We start from the raw sequence: 19,379 nt of genomic DNA, 5'->3' as shown, positions 1-19,379 counted from the left end.
ATGCCATATAAAAGGGGCCCAAATAATCCTGGCCTCTGGATTTCATCTCTACCAGATAACTTTATACCACTGCATTATTTATTAAGGACCTGTTCATATTTCATTTGGTTGTTAAGCCTGTCAGAATCTGTCTGCCACCTGCAGGAGACAGGAAAAGAAAGATGCTGCTTTCTCTTCAATTGGATTTCTTTCAGTTGTCCTAATGTACTATAAGTAACCTTAAAAATAAGCAAGAAGCTCACTGTTTTATGAGCCACTAGATGACCCATTACTGAGCCCAAAACAAGAGTAATAGTTCCTGCAACAAATCGTCCAGCTAAAGATGACTGGTTTCTTTCAGGCTACTAATGTAAATTGGGCCTAAATACAGGAGAGAGTGACTGTGTCACTCTATGCTTTGAAAGAAAATGTGGTCATTAAGAATAGCAGGGAAAATAGCTTTAAAAGGCACAGAATCTCTAGAAGGGCAAGTTATGCAGTGGGAAGAAACAGCAGCATTGCAATAGCTAGTAATATAACTGCCTATTAAAGCACAGGTCTGGGAGTGAAGACAACTGAGTTCTATTTCTCACTCTCACAGAGACTAGCAGTGTGATCTTGGGAAAGTCACTTAACCTTTCTCAGCAGCAATCTCCTCTTCATAAAATAGAGGGAATACTTACCTCAGGGTTACATCTGTTAACATTTATAAAATGCTTGGGATACTCACATGGAAGTTACCGTAAAAGGGAAAAACTGTGTTATCTTTATTATGATGCTGATAGCAAAAAGGGCAACGATAATCTATACAAAGCATCAGCAGCAAAGCTAGTTAAGTGGCTGTACTCAGAACTGACCAGATCAAACATTACCAGATCAAACCCTCTTCTTTTCAGTGCTAACAAAAACAGCACATGTAATACAGTGAAGAGACAAAGAGAATGGGCCTGATTTATTTATTTCACTTTGGTGTAAATTAGTAGTAACACCAGTGACGTTAGTGACATGACACCAGTGTAACACCATTATAAGTGAGGTCAGACCCCCATCTAATCATATTAGAACACAGCCATCTGAAACAGGAAAGAGACATTTCAGTAGGTAATTCTGCAACATGCCTCCAACTATTCCTAACATCAGCAGCACAGACTCTGCAGTGGTTTAGTATAATGCATAGAGGTTGCAAGCACTTGGGGACAGGAGTAGAATTCAAAATTACCTTGCCAAATTAGACAATTGGTCTAAAATGAACAAGATGAAATTTCAATAAAGACAAGTACAAAGTGCTACACTTAGGAAGGAAAAATCAAATGCACTGCTACAGAATGGGGAATAACTGGCTAGGTGGCAGTACTGCTGAAAACGATCTGGGGGTTATAGTGAATCACAAATTGAATATGAGTCAACAATGTGATGAAGTAATGAAAAGGTCTAATATAATTTTGGAGTTTATTAACAGGAGTCTCATAGCTAAAATGTAGAAGGTAATTATCCCACTCTACTGTACACTGGTGAAGCCTCACCTGGAGTACTGTGTGCAACTCTGGGCTCCACATTTTAAAAGAGAGTCCAGAGGAGAACAACAAAAATGATCAAAAGGTTTAGAAAACTTGATCTGAGGAAAAGTTTAAAAAATGGGCATGTTTAGTCTTGAGAAACAGAGACTGAGGGGGAGATATAAGCCTTGAAATATTTTAACGCCGTTTTAAAGAGGATGGTGGTCAATTGTTCTCTGTTTCCACTGAAAGTAGAAGAAGACATACTGGGCTTACTCTGCAGCAAGGGAGATTTAGATTACATATCAGGAAAAACATTTTAACTATAGAAATAGTTAAGTCCTGGAATAGACTTGCAAAGGAGAGTGTGGGATCCTTATCATTGGAGATTTTAAAGAACACGTTAAGACAAAGACTTGTCAGGGATGGTCCAAGTTTACTTGATCTGGCCTTACTGCAGGGAGTTGGACTTAATGACCTCTTGAGGTCCCTTCCAGCCTTACATTTCTGTGATTGTTAAACTCACCCTATGTGTTCACTTTTTATACTACCCCAAAAGCGGTAGCAGTATAACTACAAGAGCTTCAACATATTAATATTAATAATATTAATACTTAACACTTATATAGCACTTTGTATCTTTGAAGACCTGTGCAAATATTAACTAATACAAAAATATTAATATTACTTCTGTACGATCTCCCAACCTTGAGTGGGATCAAATGACATTAATGATGCAAATTATTTATTCTCTATCAACCTTTTCATGTTTCTAGCCTTCTGCACTTAAAGATGCCATGCTGAACTCCAGAAATCAGTTTGGACAAACTAAGAAAAAGTCATGTAGGGATAATATGGACTATGAAATTCACCGTATATCTTTGTTAATATATAAGGTAGAAGACAGTCCCGTGATAATTCTTACAAAGTCTCCTGAAATAATACCACTTGGTATGTTATCTCATGAGTTAAACACTACTGGACCTAAGCATTACTTGTTTAGGAGTGATTTGAGTACAACTTCAGTGCAATTGCAAGGTACTGTTGGTGATTCTATGGATGGCTTGGCTTTTTGAGTCAGAGTGTCCCAGTTTGATGTTAGGGGGTAACATGCTATTGGAGGTGATGGCTTTTAGGTGAGATGTTAAAGCAATGTCCTGAGTAATTGTGGTCCTTAAAGTATAACCAAGCATATTTCACAAGGGTGTTGTGAGAGTTAATTCATATTTATAAAGTACTTGGAAGATGAAAGTGCTATAGAAATTCTAAGCATAATGACTATTATATATTATTGTCCTATATAATTTTGTAGTAGTCTGAGTGTTGGCACAAGTATCTGGATAATCTCCAATTTGCCTGAATAATTGCATTCTGCCTATTTAAAATTTCCCCTGTAGTTTCAATTGCATATGTTGTTTATCATTTCCTATCCTAAACTATTGTGCAGCACGCTGTGGCCTTTTAATTGTTGTATTTCAATTAAAGCTGAAGTAATTGTGTGTGTGTGTGTGTGTGTGTGTGTGTGTGTGTGTGTGTGTGTGTGTGTGTGTGTGTGTGTGTGTGTGAACGAGAGAGAGAGAGAGAGAGAACACTAATTTCAGTCATGATGTGATGAATGGGAAACAGAACAGTAGAGATGAGATGCGGGGGAAGGACAGTGGTTATAGCAGTAGGATTACACAGCTACTCAGCTAAGATTAGGGTACAGCATGGTGAACACATTAATGTTTTTCATTTCAACTATACATAAAATAAATTAGTAGTTGTATTGATTGTTCTCTTACATGTATGATGTCAGATGTAGTGGTTAAGGAGGGACATGACTGAGAAAGTAGTGGTCTGGCAAACCAACTCAGCCAGGGTGTTCCAAATATAAGGAATAGGGTGGAAGAAAATGTAGAGATCACTATGGGAGAAGAGACCAAACAGGACCACAAGGACACCAGCACTGGTGGAATGAAGGGGCAGGAATGGAAGAAACTATATTATAAGGAAGTAGGCAGGGTAGGTAGTAGATGATGTAGCTGTGCAGGGCTTTGAAGGAAAGGACAAGAAGTTTAAACTTGGTACATTACTGAATATACAGCATAACCCACACAAGCTTTGAAAAGCAGAGAATAACCATAGAACAGTGCACTCTGTCCACACTATCAATCCATCCCCTAAACCATAGAATGGGAGCATGGGACTCAAGAACCCTTACAACAGTTTTACGCTGGCCAGGGTATTATCAGAGTAATGCCATGAACTTTTAGGTCCCTTTATGCTGCCAGAGGCACAAAGACTCCTTAGTGTAACTGAAAATCAGGTCCTATATCTGTTTCATTGGACCCAACCAGCACAATCCCTGGTCTTTCCCAGCATCTGATTGAGAATATGGTTTGCCTGAGATAAATGGCTCAAATTAACTTTGAATGAGACTGAACTGAGACTGGTGGATAGGTAGAAAATAGTAGAATGAGGCGATGATAGGGGTAATCCACTCCCACGCTTTGATGAGGACAAATGTCCACCATTTGTCACACATTTTTACAACCTTGGGGGCTGTCAGATCCTCAGCTGCTTTTATAAGTCTAGCTAGGAACAATGGCCAAGAATGCTTTTCCACCTTCACTTGGCTAGCAGATTTTGTCCTTTTCTTTCAAATTCTCTCTCTACGGTTATCTAAATCTTCGCCATCTCCAGACTGAAGTATTGTAATGAATCCGACTTAGGGAAAATCACTCCGGAATTTCCACTAGTGCAGAATGTGGCTGCCTGCCTACTTAACAGTAGTTTATGCATAGAGCCTATTATGCCTGGCCTCCATAGTCTATATTGGCTTGTAGTTCATTTCCAGATGCAACTGATGGCACTGGTTTTGCTCTATAAAGCCTTTTATGGTTTGGACCTTCTCCAAGATAGCAGTTGAGATCAAATGCTTGTGTTAATTCAATTGCCCTTTGATTTGTTCATGTGATGCCTTGAGCAAGGCTTTCTCAGTGGAATTCTCTTGGCAGTTTTATTCCCTTATCCTTAGTCCAAAAGACTGTTTGTTGACATGGCCACTTTATAGAACTTATCTGTCTACACAGACTTCTCCTGAATGGGTGGGCTGAACAGGCGAGTTTTAATCTTTGGTCGGGAGTGTAGTTCCTTTATTATTATTATCAACACTAAGTCATTTATGGATTTATGACTGTGTGTTTGAAGTCCTGTTTTTTGTGCACCTATATATGGAAAAAAACAAGACCCTACATTAACTGGCATCTGGATTACTCTGTATTTACTTAAACAAGTTCCTACGATTTGATTCTTCCTCTGAAGTGGCATTTGACTAATCAAACAAAACCACTTATCTATGGTATAAAAAATACAGGTACAATGAAAAAAAGAAATCAGACAGATAAGGTGCAGGATTTGAGCAATATTAACTTTGAGAATCCTTAACTTATTTGTGTAATGCATTATTATTCCCCTTCAAGTCAATGGGAGCTCAGTACATCTGCAAATTGGATCCCTACTATTTATTTAGGTCTGTAATAATGGATTTAAGGTCCTAACTTGAGTGATCCAGGTTGGAAAATTTTGGCCACTGTCAGCATCGTGTGCTGTACTATTGTTTCAAGCAACAATACAACCTTTTTTAGGTGGATTTCAGGTGATGAGGAACATAACTGAAAACTTAACTTAGCTGCAATCTTACATGACTTATATATACCAGCAAATTTTCACTATTAATTTGTTGTATTCTTATGTACAAGAAATGCTGCTGAAAAACAAGTGCAAAATGAGTTAAGGTACATTCAGGCTTATGGGACATATACATAAAGCAGTACACAGTACTAGAAGATGATACACTTAACTATCTAATAGTATGAAATTATAGTATCATTGAGATATAGTATTTCTTCATGTAATTAAGGCCCATATAGCATGGCATTCACTCCAGGGCAGAGTTAAGGTTAATTTAGCTAACAGCTCACTTAAACAGTTATTTTTTGAAGGCATAATGCTGGTATTTCTTAATGGTCACTAAGAACAGAAGAAAAGTGGCCATTGTAACATGGTACTGCTGCTTCTAGTGATTCGCCCTATCTGTGTTTCAAGTTTCTTGTATGATCATTTATTTTGCGGGACATGGGGGCGTATAACATAATTTTACTTCAGTAATCTAGTACACACACACCCTTCCCCCTTTAGGAAATTGGATTTAAAAATCAGACATAATACCTGGTTATGATGATTCATTATTGTATAATAAAGCTTTCTCTTAAAAGGACAATTTGTCTATATTGGTAAGCTTTTATGAATAGATTTTTCAGAGCAATGCACATAAAGCATGCACATGAGTCTTACATAGTTTATAATTAGGTGCATGTGTGTGACCCACTCTTGGCTTTAAAAAGGTAGCTTTAGAACTTTTCTTCCCTCAGACACAGTCACTGATTTTGGTCCTTTATACCTAAATTTTATGAAAGTTCTTACTGTCATCACAGAGCAGAGCAATGTGATTCAATGACAAAACCCCTACTTTTTTTTCTATTAACTAAACACTGAAGTAATTGGTTGTGGAGACTGGAATTACCCAGTATTTTGTCTTCTACTCTTTCTTCTTCTCTCTTCTTTTTATGTATGTGGCACACAGGGATCTTTGAAACAAATGATTTATGATTTATTATCCAAGGTTTAATTTAAGGTTTAAATCTTCCGCAGCACTTTGCCAGTGAGATAATTAGTGAATGCTGATGTGTTTTCCCTTTAAATACTCCAATAATATATTTCATGTGTCATTCTTGACATGGAATGGCTACCCACATGAAAAAAATGGTTTATTTTTAGCATAGGAGCCATGAAGTAAACTAGGCTGAGCCCCATAGGTGTAGTATGTGACATCCTGCAAGGTTTGCAGGCTCTCTCTTCACTGCTTTGTTTGCACAGCTCTGGCTGTAACTGCAGAACTCTTCTGCTTTGTTCTGGCTTTATTTGCCTACTTCCTGTCTGCTGCTAGCTGGCTCACCCTGTACCTGAAACAAAATGCAGCAGCAGTCTGCACTTTTTGTTGCCAGGTGAACTTTTTTCCCTTTTAAAAAAAAATATTATCTACTTAATTTTTCTTGTCCTCGTTCAGGCACTGGGAGCACTGGACACTCGTGGGATATAAATTCCCCATCACCAATATGTTGTATTTGGCCCAGCAGTTGCTGAGATGCAGAGGGAGCTAATAGAAACACAGCTATCTGCTGTGGAGACTTTGTTGTTCAGGCAGCAAAACTGAAACAAACACAAAAGTAAGCCTGTGTATTGGGGAGGGGGGGCGGGCTCAAGGACATCACAGCAAGGATGGCTCTCTCTCTGATCTTTCTGTTGCTGAGTTCCCCCTCTGACCGTAACCTGGTCTCTCTGAGTATCACCCATTAGCCCCCCAGCCAGGCCCAGGCCTTTCTATGGCTTCTAAGCCATCAGTAGTGATGACTTCTCATCTGGTTTCAGCCATCTCCCCCTACCCTTCTTCCATTGCTAACTGTAATTGATTCGCTCCATAATCCACTAACTTCCACTCTTGACTCTTTTGCTCCCTCTCTTCCATTGCAAAGTCTGCTTTGCCAACCCCCAGCCCTGGCTCCCCTCAGCATCTGCTTCTTCTGCTCCTGTTCTTGCACTGACAGAGCACAGCGGTAGATGACACAGTATCTCTGGGAAATGCTGTGGCCAGGTTGGCTTCCTCCACTACAATATTTTTCTCTTCTTCAGCAGTGGTGCCAAATAGGAGAGATTTGGGGGTGAGTGGTGTTGTGACTTGGCACACGGGGTCACAATGCCACTGAAATTTGTCCCGGCTGCCCCTCTGTCCAGATGGAGGTATGGCTGGGCCAAAGGGCATTGTGACCTGCTGCACAGGGTGTCTGCTGAGAACTTGATTCCTGGCAGCACAGGCTCATACATTGTGTGGGTAAGAGAGAGTGAAGACTCCCAGCGAAGAGAGACCTGGGGTCCATGTTGAGGGGACCAGAACTTGCCCTCCGCTCAAAGAAATATCTGAATTGATGCCGCTGTCCTTCATTTCTGCCATCTACCTTACTAAGCATCTCTACTTCGCCAACTCAATTGAATCCCACACCCGCAATGCCACTCACACCTCAATCTGTCCCCTCTTTCTGCCTCCAATTCTGTCTCCTCTCAGGATCTCACTAATTTCTTTCAACAGAAAATTGAAAAAATACCATATGACCTTCCCCCTGTCCTCAGCTTACCTTCTCTAACCCCCTTCCCCTCCAACAATTCTCACGTTTTTTGTCCCTGTTATAGATGGATAAGTTTCTTGTCTGCTCTCCTCCTCTAACCCCTCCAATTGCTCCCGTGACCACATCCCAATCTCCTGATCTCCCTTGCACCCACTCTCATTCCCTCCCTTACTCTTCTCCTTAAACTCTCACTGTCCTCTAGATGTTTACTGTCATAATAGAAGTATGCTTTGGCCTTTTTTAAAATCAACACCTTTGACCCCACTTGCTTTCCAGCTACCACCCTTTCTCCCTTTCATTTCTAAGCTCACTGTCTACAATTGCTGTATAGAGTTCCTCTCCAAAACCATCCTAGATCCTCTCCAGTCTGGCTTCTGCCCCTTGCACTCCACTGAAACCACTCTTGTCAAGTCTCTAATGATTTCGTCCTAGCTAACATCTAGAAAATGTACTCCAACCTCATCCACCTTAACCTGTTAGCCACCTTTGATGTCAGCCATTCTCTTCTTCATGATTTATGTCCTCCTTTGGCTTCCATTACCCTCTCCTCTTGTGGGTCTCCTACCTCACTAATCACTTCTTCAGCATATCCATTGGAGGATTCTCCTTATCTGTCTTCTACCTGTCTTTGGGGGTCCAAAGGGCAGTGTCCTTCATCCCCCTCTCTTCTTCTAAAACTTAACTCTGGATAATCTCATCTGGAAGTACAAATTGAACTACCATCTCTATGTTGACAACTCACAGATCCACTTCTCTACGCCAAACCTGTTTCTATCTGTCCACACAAAAATTTTGGTCTGTCTCCCTGTGGATATCTAGCCATCAGCTCAAGCTCAACGTGTTTTAAACAGAGTGCCTAATCTTTCTCACCACGACGCCACACCTCCTCCTCTGTCAATCATTATGGACAACCCCACTATTCTTCCTGTAATCTGGGTGTTATCTTTGACTCGGGTTTCCTCCTAGGTCCTCACATCCAGGCTATGTCTAAATCTTGCTGATTCCTTCTGCATAACATCTCTAAAATACAGCCTTTCTTATCCATCCACATAGTTAAAACTCTTGTCCAAACTCTCACCATTTTTGCATCTTGCTCCCCTTCTTTTTCAAATATAAGCTGCTCATCTTTGGCCCTTCATGGCCTACCTCAGCACTACTTGCCAACTCTCATTTGTTATCGCGATGTCATATGTCACCTCTGGTTTTTGATGCATAATGCCAGCCTCCATAACCCATTTATTACATTTTCAAATAAGCACCTTCGTACTTTCTCCCATGCTGCCCTACATACTTGGGAGAAGCTTCCCATAAATATTACAAATCTATTTCATTATCCCCGCCTTCAATATCTTCCTCAAAACTTTCCTTTATCATGATGTCTACAAAAACACTTGACTACAATTAGTCTGCTGATGTGCTAAGACCACAGTCTATCTTCCTGACCAATGCTGTCTCATTGTTTCCTTGTATTCCCCCATCCATCTGTCTGTATCTATCTGTAGTCTCTTGTCTTACATTAAGGCCTGGTCTACACTACATGGTTAGCTCGACGTAAGCTGCCTTGAGTAGACTTAGCTGTGGAAGTGTCTTCACTGAAATTTGGCTCCTGCCGAAATAAGTGCCTCTCTGGCCAATTTAGTAACACCATCTCCCCGAGTGGCATAGAATCACAGTCAGTGTAATTGGGTTGAAACAGTGTCAGTGTCGACACTGCGTTGCTTATGTCAACTCTTATTGACCTTCAGGAGCCATCCCACAATGCCCCACACTGACAAAACAATTGATAAAAGTGCTTCTGGTGAGGATGTGCACTGCTGACACAAGAATCCAAGAGTGCACACAGGTAAGTAATTTAATACCTGTGGTGGCTGTATGCCGATGTAAATTAGGTTGACATAATTTTGTAGTATAGACATGGCCTTAGATTTTAAGCTTTTTAATCAGGGACCATATTTTGTTTTTAGTTTGTAAAGTGCTTAATACACTGGGGTCCTAGTCCATGACTGGGGCTCCTAGCTACTACAGAAATACCAATAATAATGATTAATAAATAGCCCTTTTGTGCACATATAGTAATTGCCATTTTGAGTGTCTTCAAAGTTTGAGATTTGGATACCTATTAAGGGGTTCACATCTGAAAATATTTTTCATGGTATGGAATTCCCACAATCAGTACATCTTCACCATGCCATCTGGCAGAGAGCACTGTACAATTTAGTTATAAGTTATACACAATTTCCCTGTGCCCTCAGCTATCTTGTATAAGTACTGTGCTGTCACACACACCCCCACACCATCACCTACTGGTGGCCCACATCTGGCCCTTCTGCAGCAGGATCTGACAATTATCACATCTGAGTGCTCAGAGCATATCTATAGGATCGGGCCTCACTGGCAAGATAGTCGTTCCCCTGCCTAGTTTGAGAATTCTGATTTGGACCTCTGTGGCTGCACCTTTGACTCAGCCTCTGAGGTGTTCATTATCTGTGAGGTAGCCTCGGGGCTTATGCAACTTTGTGCATACCTACCACCAGCAACCTAGGAGATGTAGGTGCCTATGGGGTACACAGCAGCTGTGTCACAGTTTTGAAAATGTCAGCGATGCCTCAGTGGAGGACTCAGGTGACTAAAGAGCAGATAGGTGCTTACATTCCTTTGAGTATCTGGGCCTTAACCTTTTTGCTTCAATTTCTAAGATGAAGAATTAATACCTACTTCACATATGTGTGTTGAGGCTAATTAGTCAGGGGTTAAACCATATAAATGGTAGTATTACTATTTACTATTATAGGTACTATCTACTATACTCACTACACTCACTAATTTGCTATCAAACCTCTTGACTGAGTAAAAACTAGGTGTCATCTGTATTTGTTGCTGTTTATTGTAGGGAGAATACTCTTGATGAGAATTCCAGAAACTGCAAGTTGTTGAAAAGATATATTGATTTTCAAGATTTAACTCTCCAGGAACTAGAATTCTTTGATGATATATCCAGGACGCATATATTAGTTGCCAACAAAATGTAACTTAGCGGGTTAAAAAAAAAAGAATTTCTGTAATTTTCCAGATGCACTACGAAAATATCAAATAACTTTTGGATGCTAACCCAGTGGTTTCTTTTACAAACTAAATCCAAACACGGAATAATTATTAAATGAAAACTCCTTCTGTGGTGATCTTAATCTTCAGTGCTTTAAAACAATTCAAATTATAAATGAAAAGAGGAGGGGGGTGAATAGCATAAAATTATTTAGATAGTCTTTTTTGAATGTTTCTTTAAATGTGTTCTTCTTCTAGTGGTGTGAATGCTCTGGATAGCATAACACTTTAGCCAGCAATGACTGGTGGTCTTGCCTGCTCCCCTGATGAACTAAAGCTTCTCCCTGCTCAAGCTAGAGTGGGAGTAGAGTGACCAACTGACCCTGACTCTCATTTCCTCATCACCTGGCTGTGAGACAACCCAGCTAGCAGTGCCAACTCTTTTTTCCAGTTGTGTATTTTATTAGGATTTCATAAATAGTTACTTATTTAGCATTGTAAAGGGAAAAGAAGATGGGGTCTCTCTTTCTGCTGAGAATTGATTTTTAGAAATGGCTGCAAAAGCCTGAGATTGAAAGAGCCTTTCTAGCAGAAGTTTAAATCTTAGAATGTTAAGGGTTAACAAGATAGTTGTGGAACCTAGACGCCAGCAGAGATGGAATGCAGAGAAAGACCTTGTAACTTAGATAAGGAAAGTTGAAAATGCTGTGCTGGGAAAATTCCTGGATGGGTAGTTTTTTTAGTGTGTATGACCATGGAAGCTGTGACGTATAAAGATTTTTGTGGGGCTATATAAGCTGTTAACATAAAATTCTAAGTTGTCGTTCCTTACATTTGAAGGGACCACCTTCTTTACGTAAAGAATAAAAATCTGACTTTGCTAATCTGTTGTTTGGCTAATTCTGGACTATTCGCTGGGCAATGGACTTGTAAGTAAGGACCCCTGTGTCTGGGTTCTTCCTCAGCATAGATATATAGCGTAGTAATTAGTGAGGTGTTTTAAGATTTCTCTAGGTTTATTTTCTGCACTGTATAGAGTTCTGTGGGAAAAAAACACCTGGGCTTTAAATTTTGAGAGTCCTGTGGGGCTATTATGCCCACCAATGACCGACATTCAAGCTGTCTTTTCTGTTTAGGTGAGGGACATTTAAAATGTAAGGCCTGTAAAACCCTCACACAGGCAATGTCTACACTAGGGACCTAGGGATGTGATTCCCAGCTTGCAGACATACTTGTGCTAGCTCTCGTTGATCTAGCATGCTAAAATGACTAGAATAGCCGCTGCAACATGGGCAACAGTGAGTGGTGGCATGAGCTATGTTTTCCGAGTAGGTACCCATGGGGTGCAGGTGGGTTTGTACTCTGAGCTGCTAGACCATGCTACCACGAAGACACTTTTTTTTAGCATGCTAACTCAATGACAACAAGCACAGGGATGTACCTGTGTGAGCTGGGAATCACATCCTTAGCTCTAAGTGTAAACATAGCCTAAGAATGCAGCTAAATCTAGGGACAACAGGAAGAAGTCATTCTTTTTTAGAGAGAGCTCAGAAAACATAAGAATGGCAATACTGGGTCAAACCAATGGTCCATCTACCCCAGGATCCTGTCTTCTGATAGTGGCCAGTGCCAGATGCTTCAGAGGAAATGAACAGAACAGGTAATCATCAAGTGATCCATCCAGTTGCTCATTCCCAGCTTCTGGCAAACAGCAATCCCTGCCTATCCTGGCTAATAGCCATTGATGGACCTAGCCTCCATGAATTATCTAGTTCTCTTTTGAACCTCATCTTGGCCTTCACAACATCTTCTGGCAAGGAGTTCCACAGGTTGACTGTGCGTTATGTGAAGAAATACTTCCTTTTTTTGTTTTAAACTTGCTGCCTATTAATTTCATTTGGTGACCCCTAGTTCTTGTGTTATGAGAAGAAGTAAATAACACCTCCTTATTTACTGTCTCCACATCAGTCATGATTTTACAGACCTCTATCATACCCCCCGTTAATCGTCTCTTTTCGAACTGAAAAGTCTCAGTCTTATTAATCTTTCCTTACATGGAAGCTTTTCCATATTCCTAATCATTTAGTTGTCTTTTTCTGTATCTTTTCCAATTTCAATATATCTTTTTTGAGATGGGGCAACCAGATCTTCACGCAGTATTCAAGATGTGGACGTATTATGGATTTATAAAGAGGCAATATGATATTTTCTTTCTTATTACCTATCCCTTTCCTTATGATTCCTAAAATTCTGTTAGCTTTTTTGACTGCTGCTGAACATTGAGTGGATGTTTTCAGAGAACAATCTCTGAAACAGATAGGGGACAAGATTTCCTAGACTGGGACAATCCTCAGTGAAAAGTGCCCCAGCAACTGTCTTAACCTCTGGGATTCTGCCTGCTCCTACGTCTGTGGCTGTGAGTTGTAACAGGCATTACTCCTTTCAGAGCACAGAGGAAGATCTCACAAGACTTCCACAAAGAGGAAAAGGCTTGGTTCTTCCCTTTATGTCTCAGGGAAGCAGGGAGCTCTGTAAGCAGCCCCTTACACCTCTATTTGGCAGGATGCAGCCCAGAAGATTTCACCAGTGTCCATATTATGGGCACCCAAGAAGAGTTCTGCTGCCAGCACCACTGCCCTTTTTTCCTGATCAACTCTCAGCTGTCTGCAGCAGGGGCTCCTGCTGATCATACTCCCTGAAGACTGGATGAGTTACCACCCCTGCAGTGCTGACTTGCTCAGTGCAGGTATCCTCACACTGAGCAGCAGTTGCCTGTGCATGTGTCTTGGAAGCCTGATGCTTCTGTTTCTAATGTACCATCTCTGTATTTGTATCTCCAGCATGGGCTTTGTTATTACCAGGAATTTATTTGGCTGTTTCCATGCAACCTAACTCCCCTTTATTAGATGTTTCTGTCAATCAGGAGATGCTTCTAAATCAGCTGGCGGTTACTGTGGTAATCCCTATTCAGTGGGTAATTCTCAGACCCCCCTCATGACCACCCCTCCCCTTAGAAGAGGAGGATGGATATGCCTCTTCATTCTCTTCTGAAAACAGAGATGATTCACCCTTTTACCCTTCAGGGATATATTTTATGACCCCTATATGTTTGAGGTCAGGTTAGACATAGGGGTAAATATATGCATGTTTGTTCAAAAGCTCATTTCTCAGCTTCAGTTTCCAGGGTCAGATTTCCTTTATTTCAGGATCCACCTATCATGCAAAAACAGTCACAGCGATCTGTACATATTCTTTAAACAGACTCTTCTCCAGGTCAGTCTCTACATGAACATATATTTTGGCAACGTTTTTGAAACTATCCAAGAGAATATTTCATCTTTTTCTTTCCAGAAAGGGGCTATTGCTCCTCCTGAGGCATCTTCATTACATGATTATAAGTCATTTCAAGAACTGGTCCACAAAATGGTGGAACCTTTGGAGATCCCAGTTCAGACTGTTCAAGAAAAATGTTGCATACATATCTACCAGAGAGGCTTATTCATGGATTCATAGGCTGCAAGGTGAGAAGGGACCACTGTTATTTTATCATCTGACCTCATGTATAACACAGTCCATAGAACTTCCCCAAAATAATTCCAGAGTACCCAGCATCAATATCCAATCATGATTTAAAAATTGCCAATGATGGAGACTCCACCATGACCCTTGAAAAATTGTTCCAATGGTAAATTACCTTCACTATAAAACATTTATGCCTTATTTCCAGTCTGAATTCATCTAGCGTCAACTTCCAGCCATTGAATTATGGTATAACTTTCTCTGTTAGACTGAAGAACCCTTAACAAATATTTGTTTCACATGTAGGAACTTACAGACTGTAATCAAGTGACCCCTTAAAATCCCTTCTATTTGTTACCTTAAATAAATTGAGCTGCTTGAGTATATCGCTAAGGCATGTTTTCTAATCCTTTAATCATTCTTGTGGCTTTTCTCTGAACCCTTTCTAGTTTATTAACATCCTTTTTGAATTTATCGACACCAGAACTGGACCCAGTATTCCAGCAGCAGTCATACCAGTGACAAATACAGAGGTGAATCGTCTCTCTGCTACTTGCAATTCCCCTATTTATGCATCTCAGGAGTGCATTGGCCCTTTTGGCCACAGCCGCACAGTGGGACTTCAATTCTCTTTTAAAGTCTCTGCTTCCCAAGATAGCGTTTCCCATCTTGTCAGTATAGCCTACATTCTTTGATCCTAGATATATACATTTACATTTAGCCATATTAAAACATACTGTTTGCTTGTGCCCAGATAACTTGGTAATCCGGTTTGCTCTGTACCAGTGTACCTCTTCATTATTTACTGGCCTCCAAATTTTGTCATCTGCAAACTTTATCAGTGATGATTTTATGTTTTCTTCCAGGTCATTAATAAAAAATGTTAAACATCATAGGGCTAAGAACTGATTCCTTCAGAATCCCACTAGAAACATACCTGCTCAATAATTCCCCATTTATTATTACAATTTGAGACCTAATACTTAGCCATATTTTAATCCATTTAATGTGAACCATGTTAATTTTGTGTTGTTCTAATTTTTTGTTCAAAATGTTGTGTAGTACCAAGTCAAATGATTTACAGAAATCTAAGTATATTACATCAAACATTAGTACCTTTACTAACAAAATTTGTAATAAAAAAAATATGAAGTAAATTTGACAGGATCTATTTTCCATTAATGCATGTTGATTGGCATTAATTATATTACACACCTGTAATTATTTATTAATTCAGTCCTATGGCAGCTGCTCCATTTATATCCATTCAGCACACAAGAAATATTTGCATTTTGTAGCGGGCAATACACATTAATAATACAGAGTGCTTCCATTCAGGTTGCTGATGGCCCCGAGAATTTTCACAAAATGTCTGGTTATGATAACAGCACATCTCAAAGAGAAATATGTTGGTTTACCCATATCTCAATGATTGGTTGGTGAGAGGGTTGTCTCCAGAGCATGTGATAAGCAGTGGTCAGTATGTCTTGCTTCTTTTCTTGAGACTGGGAATAAGAGTAAATGAGAAAAAGTCTCATTTAGTGCCAGCGCAAAAAAATGTATTGGGGCTCTACTTAATTTCACAATGGCTTGAACATACGTGCTACAAACAAGATTCAACAACATGCTGGAGTTGATAAATCAACTGCAAAACAATCAATGTATTACAGCACAGACATGTTGCCAGCTTTTAGGTCACATGGTTTCGTGTACTCTGATCAGCCCATTTGCTAGACTGTGTCTTCAATCATTATGGATGGCCTATTGCCCTGCTGTTCACAACATATATAGAAGAAGTGTTGTACTTCCTCAACTGGTGGAAAGATACACACACACCAGACCATTCTCCCCAGTTCCATTCTCCCCAGCACTTCCCACAAAGTCAGTAATGTCTGATGTATCATTGGTGGGTTATGGAGCTCACTTTGACAACTTTACAGTCTACGTTCAATGGTTTCAAAGAGAGACTTGACTTCATATCAACTTCTTGGAGCTCAGAGTGATATGGCTTGCCTGCATAGCCTTTCTACCTCATATCAAACATCAGAGTGTACAGATTAGAACCAAAAATACCACTATGATTTTTTAGGTAAACAAACAGGGAGGAACCAGATCAATGGTCTTGTGCGGAGAAGTAATCAATCTACGGAATTAGTGTATCCAGCACAACATAACACTGACCACACTTCACCTTCCAGGCCAACATAACACTCTGGCAGACCATCTAAGCAGGCATTTTTGAATAGTCCATAAAGATTTCAACCATCAATTCCATTTTCAATCAGAGGGCTGCAACCTGTATAGATCTATTTGCATAACAAGAAATGCAAAAGGGGTCCTCATTCGGGTTCTCAAGGAGATGCCTTTCTAATCCCCTGGACTCAGTGTCTGTTGTATGCCTTTCCCCCAATTCTTATGCTCCCATGTCTGTTAATGAAGGTCAGACAGGACAAGGCCTCAGTTATCCTAATAGACCCAGATTGGCCCAAACAATACTGGCTCTCAGACAGCAGAAATATATCAGTAACACCTCCAATATTTGTACCTCTTCTAGCAGGCTTAATTACTCAGAACAATGGGACATCATTTCTTCCAGATTTGTTATTGCTATATCTCATGGCATGGAAAGAGTCTGGCTAAGAGACTTGGAGAAGAATTGTTCTATTGATGCAGAGTGCATATTGATTTATAGCAGAAAGCAGTCTATAAGGACAACTTATACTTCATAATGGAAGTATTTCTCATCTTGGATTTACCAGAACAATCCTTCTGCACAAGAGACATCAATCCCCCATATCCTTGAGTATGTAATACCCTTGAAAATCTCTGGTTTATTGCTAAGCTCATTATGTGTTCATTTGGCTGCTATCTCTGCATATCATCCACCAATTCAAGACAACACAATTTTTTTCTCATCCTTCAGTTAAAAAATTTGTGAAAGGTCTTCTGAGAGATTTTCCTCCAATAAGACTATTCTCTCCAACTTGGCATCTTTATATGGTACTTACCAGACCTCCATTTGAGCCCTTACCCTTATGTTCTTTCCTCCATTTGTCTATGAAGACATCATTCCTCACTGCAATTATATATATTTGTGCTCTGTCATTTTATTTGAATAGAATAAAACCATTCAGGCCATCCCCTAGGCAATTTATTTCCATTGCCAAGAGATTCAAGGGTCAGGCAATCTCAATTCAGAGAATCTCTAATTGGGTATCACGCTGCACAAAGTTATGTTGTGAGCTGGCCAATATAGAATTCCCAGGTCATGTTAGGTCACATTCTACCAGAGCAAAGGACATTTCTGCAGCCTCTTTTGGGGGGATACCCATAGCTGATATATGTAGAGCTGCTACTTGAAGCAGTATACATACCTCTAGCCAGTACTCTTTAAATAAGGCAATTTATATTCCCAGTTTGGGAACACTGTTTTGCAGTCTTTGTTTAATGAGACTTGTGGTACCCTCCTCTATCTATTACATACTGCTTGGAAATCACCAGAATGGAACATGTAAACAAGCACTCAAAGATTAAAGGAAAGTTACTTACCTTTAATAACTGAAGTTCTTCGAGATGTGTTGTTTACATGTGTACCATGGCCCACTTTTTTTTCCCCATGACTTCTGAGTCTAATAGCCTGGACTTATCTGTGGTGCAGGAACTGAGGGTTGATTGGTTACTCCACTCCCTTTATAATCCTGGGGGGAAAGGGGCTCAAGCTCTGACTGATGGATGCTGTTGGCTAATGTGTTCCGATCTGCAGCATATGGGGTGCATGCACACAACCATAGGTGGAACATATATAAACAATACATCTCAAAGAACTCCAGTTATTAAAGGTAAGTAATTTTCCTATACACAGACAAGTCTACTTGAATATTTTTCATTGTGAGTGAAGTTCTGTTTCTTTACCTAAAGATTTAAAGAGCTTTTTTTTTAAAAAGACTCATTAAAGATGGAATTACTTTTAAATAAAATAAATATATTTTCAAAAATTGTTTAAAAACTCAGAGTTTGTATCCAAAGTTCAGCATTATATATAAATGCACTTTTAAAGGTGATGTGAAAGGACTTTTACCTGCCAAGACTTTGTTCAATCTGTCAAAGTTCTTCGTATTTCTTTTTCATGTTTTGATATCGGTCTGTAACACACAGGAGGAAGATGATGTATTTCCAAATCCAGGGAAGAGTGGTTGTGAATCTACCGTGGCAGAAGAGACATTGAGACAGAGGGTATGTAGTCCATTAGTAGAGTGGGATCATTATCAGTTATTTACGTTCATGTTTTTAAGTAATTTCTGGTCACCTTTAGGTAAGCTTCTAGATATGCTTATATTTTGGCTTTATTCCATAAAATACCACTTCAGAAATTATGTTTTTATGAATGACATTCATGCAGCAACCAGTGCTAATAAAAAGGTGGTATTTCCATAACTGACGTTCAAACATGATGATGAAATCCTGTCCCTATTAAAGTAAATTGCAAAGATCCCATTGACTTCAATGGGGCTAGAATTTCACCTGATGAATCCAAGCAAATCTCATGTCTGCAATTAGATCAGATATCTGGGAGGTAGGGCACACTGCCTTACAGTCAGGAAAGTCAAATAGCTGATCATGTTTAAAAGAAAAAAGGTGAAATTCCATTGATGTCACTGGCAAAATTCCTATTGACTTCAATTGAGCCAGAATTTCATCTCAAGTCTGTAAAATGTCCCTTACTATACAGGAGGTGGCTGCATTTGTGCATCATGGATTGGACTATTTAGATGCATCTAATATTTTATATCAGTGTAACTGAAAGCAGAATTTGGCCCATTTTTAATTCAATATGCAAAACAATATAGATAATTAACCACTTAGGCCTAATAAGTGCATAATATATTTTGAACAAATTCCATACAGCTTAAACTAGCTAATAAATCAGAATATATATATATATATATATATATACTTTTTTTTTTTTTTTTTTTTTTTACAAAACATAGTGCTTCTATAGGTTTCCTAAGATTGTACACAACAATGTTCTGTTTCCATTTAAAGTAAAGATTACATTCTTGGCATAACCTAAAACTATCACATTAGGTATAGGCTTCCTCAGTGGTGCATTACTGAAAAA

General features: G+C 39.5%; 1 long non-coding RNA gene across 1 annotated transcript in view; it reads left to right on the top strand.

Moving 5' to 3' along the window:
• LOC137156782 (uncharacterized) overlaps positions 1–19,379 on the top strand; it is a 119,085-nt gene that overhangs the window by 56,537 nt on the left and 43,169 nt on the right. Inside the window, exon 3 of the long non-coding RNA XR_010920887.1 lies at positions 18,416–18,493. This is a non-coding gene — a long non-coding RNA (uncharacterized lncRNA). The remainder of the gene's footprint in view (positions 1–18,415; positions 18,494–19,379) is intronic.

Source organism: Emydura macquarii, unplaced genomic scaffold (assembly GCF_026122565.2).
Source record: "Emydura macquarii macquarii isolate MOO-44397 ecotype Brisbane River unplaced genomic scaffold, CSIRO-AGI_Emac_v2 contig_1477, whole genome shotgun sequence".
NCBI classification, from domain to species: domain Eukaryota; kingdom Metazoa; phylum Chordata; order Testudines; family Chelidae; genus Emydura; species Emydura macquarii.
This window is presented reverse-complemented; position numbering and strand designations above follow the sequence as displayed.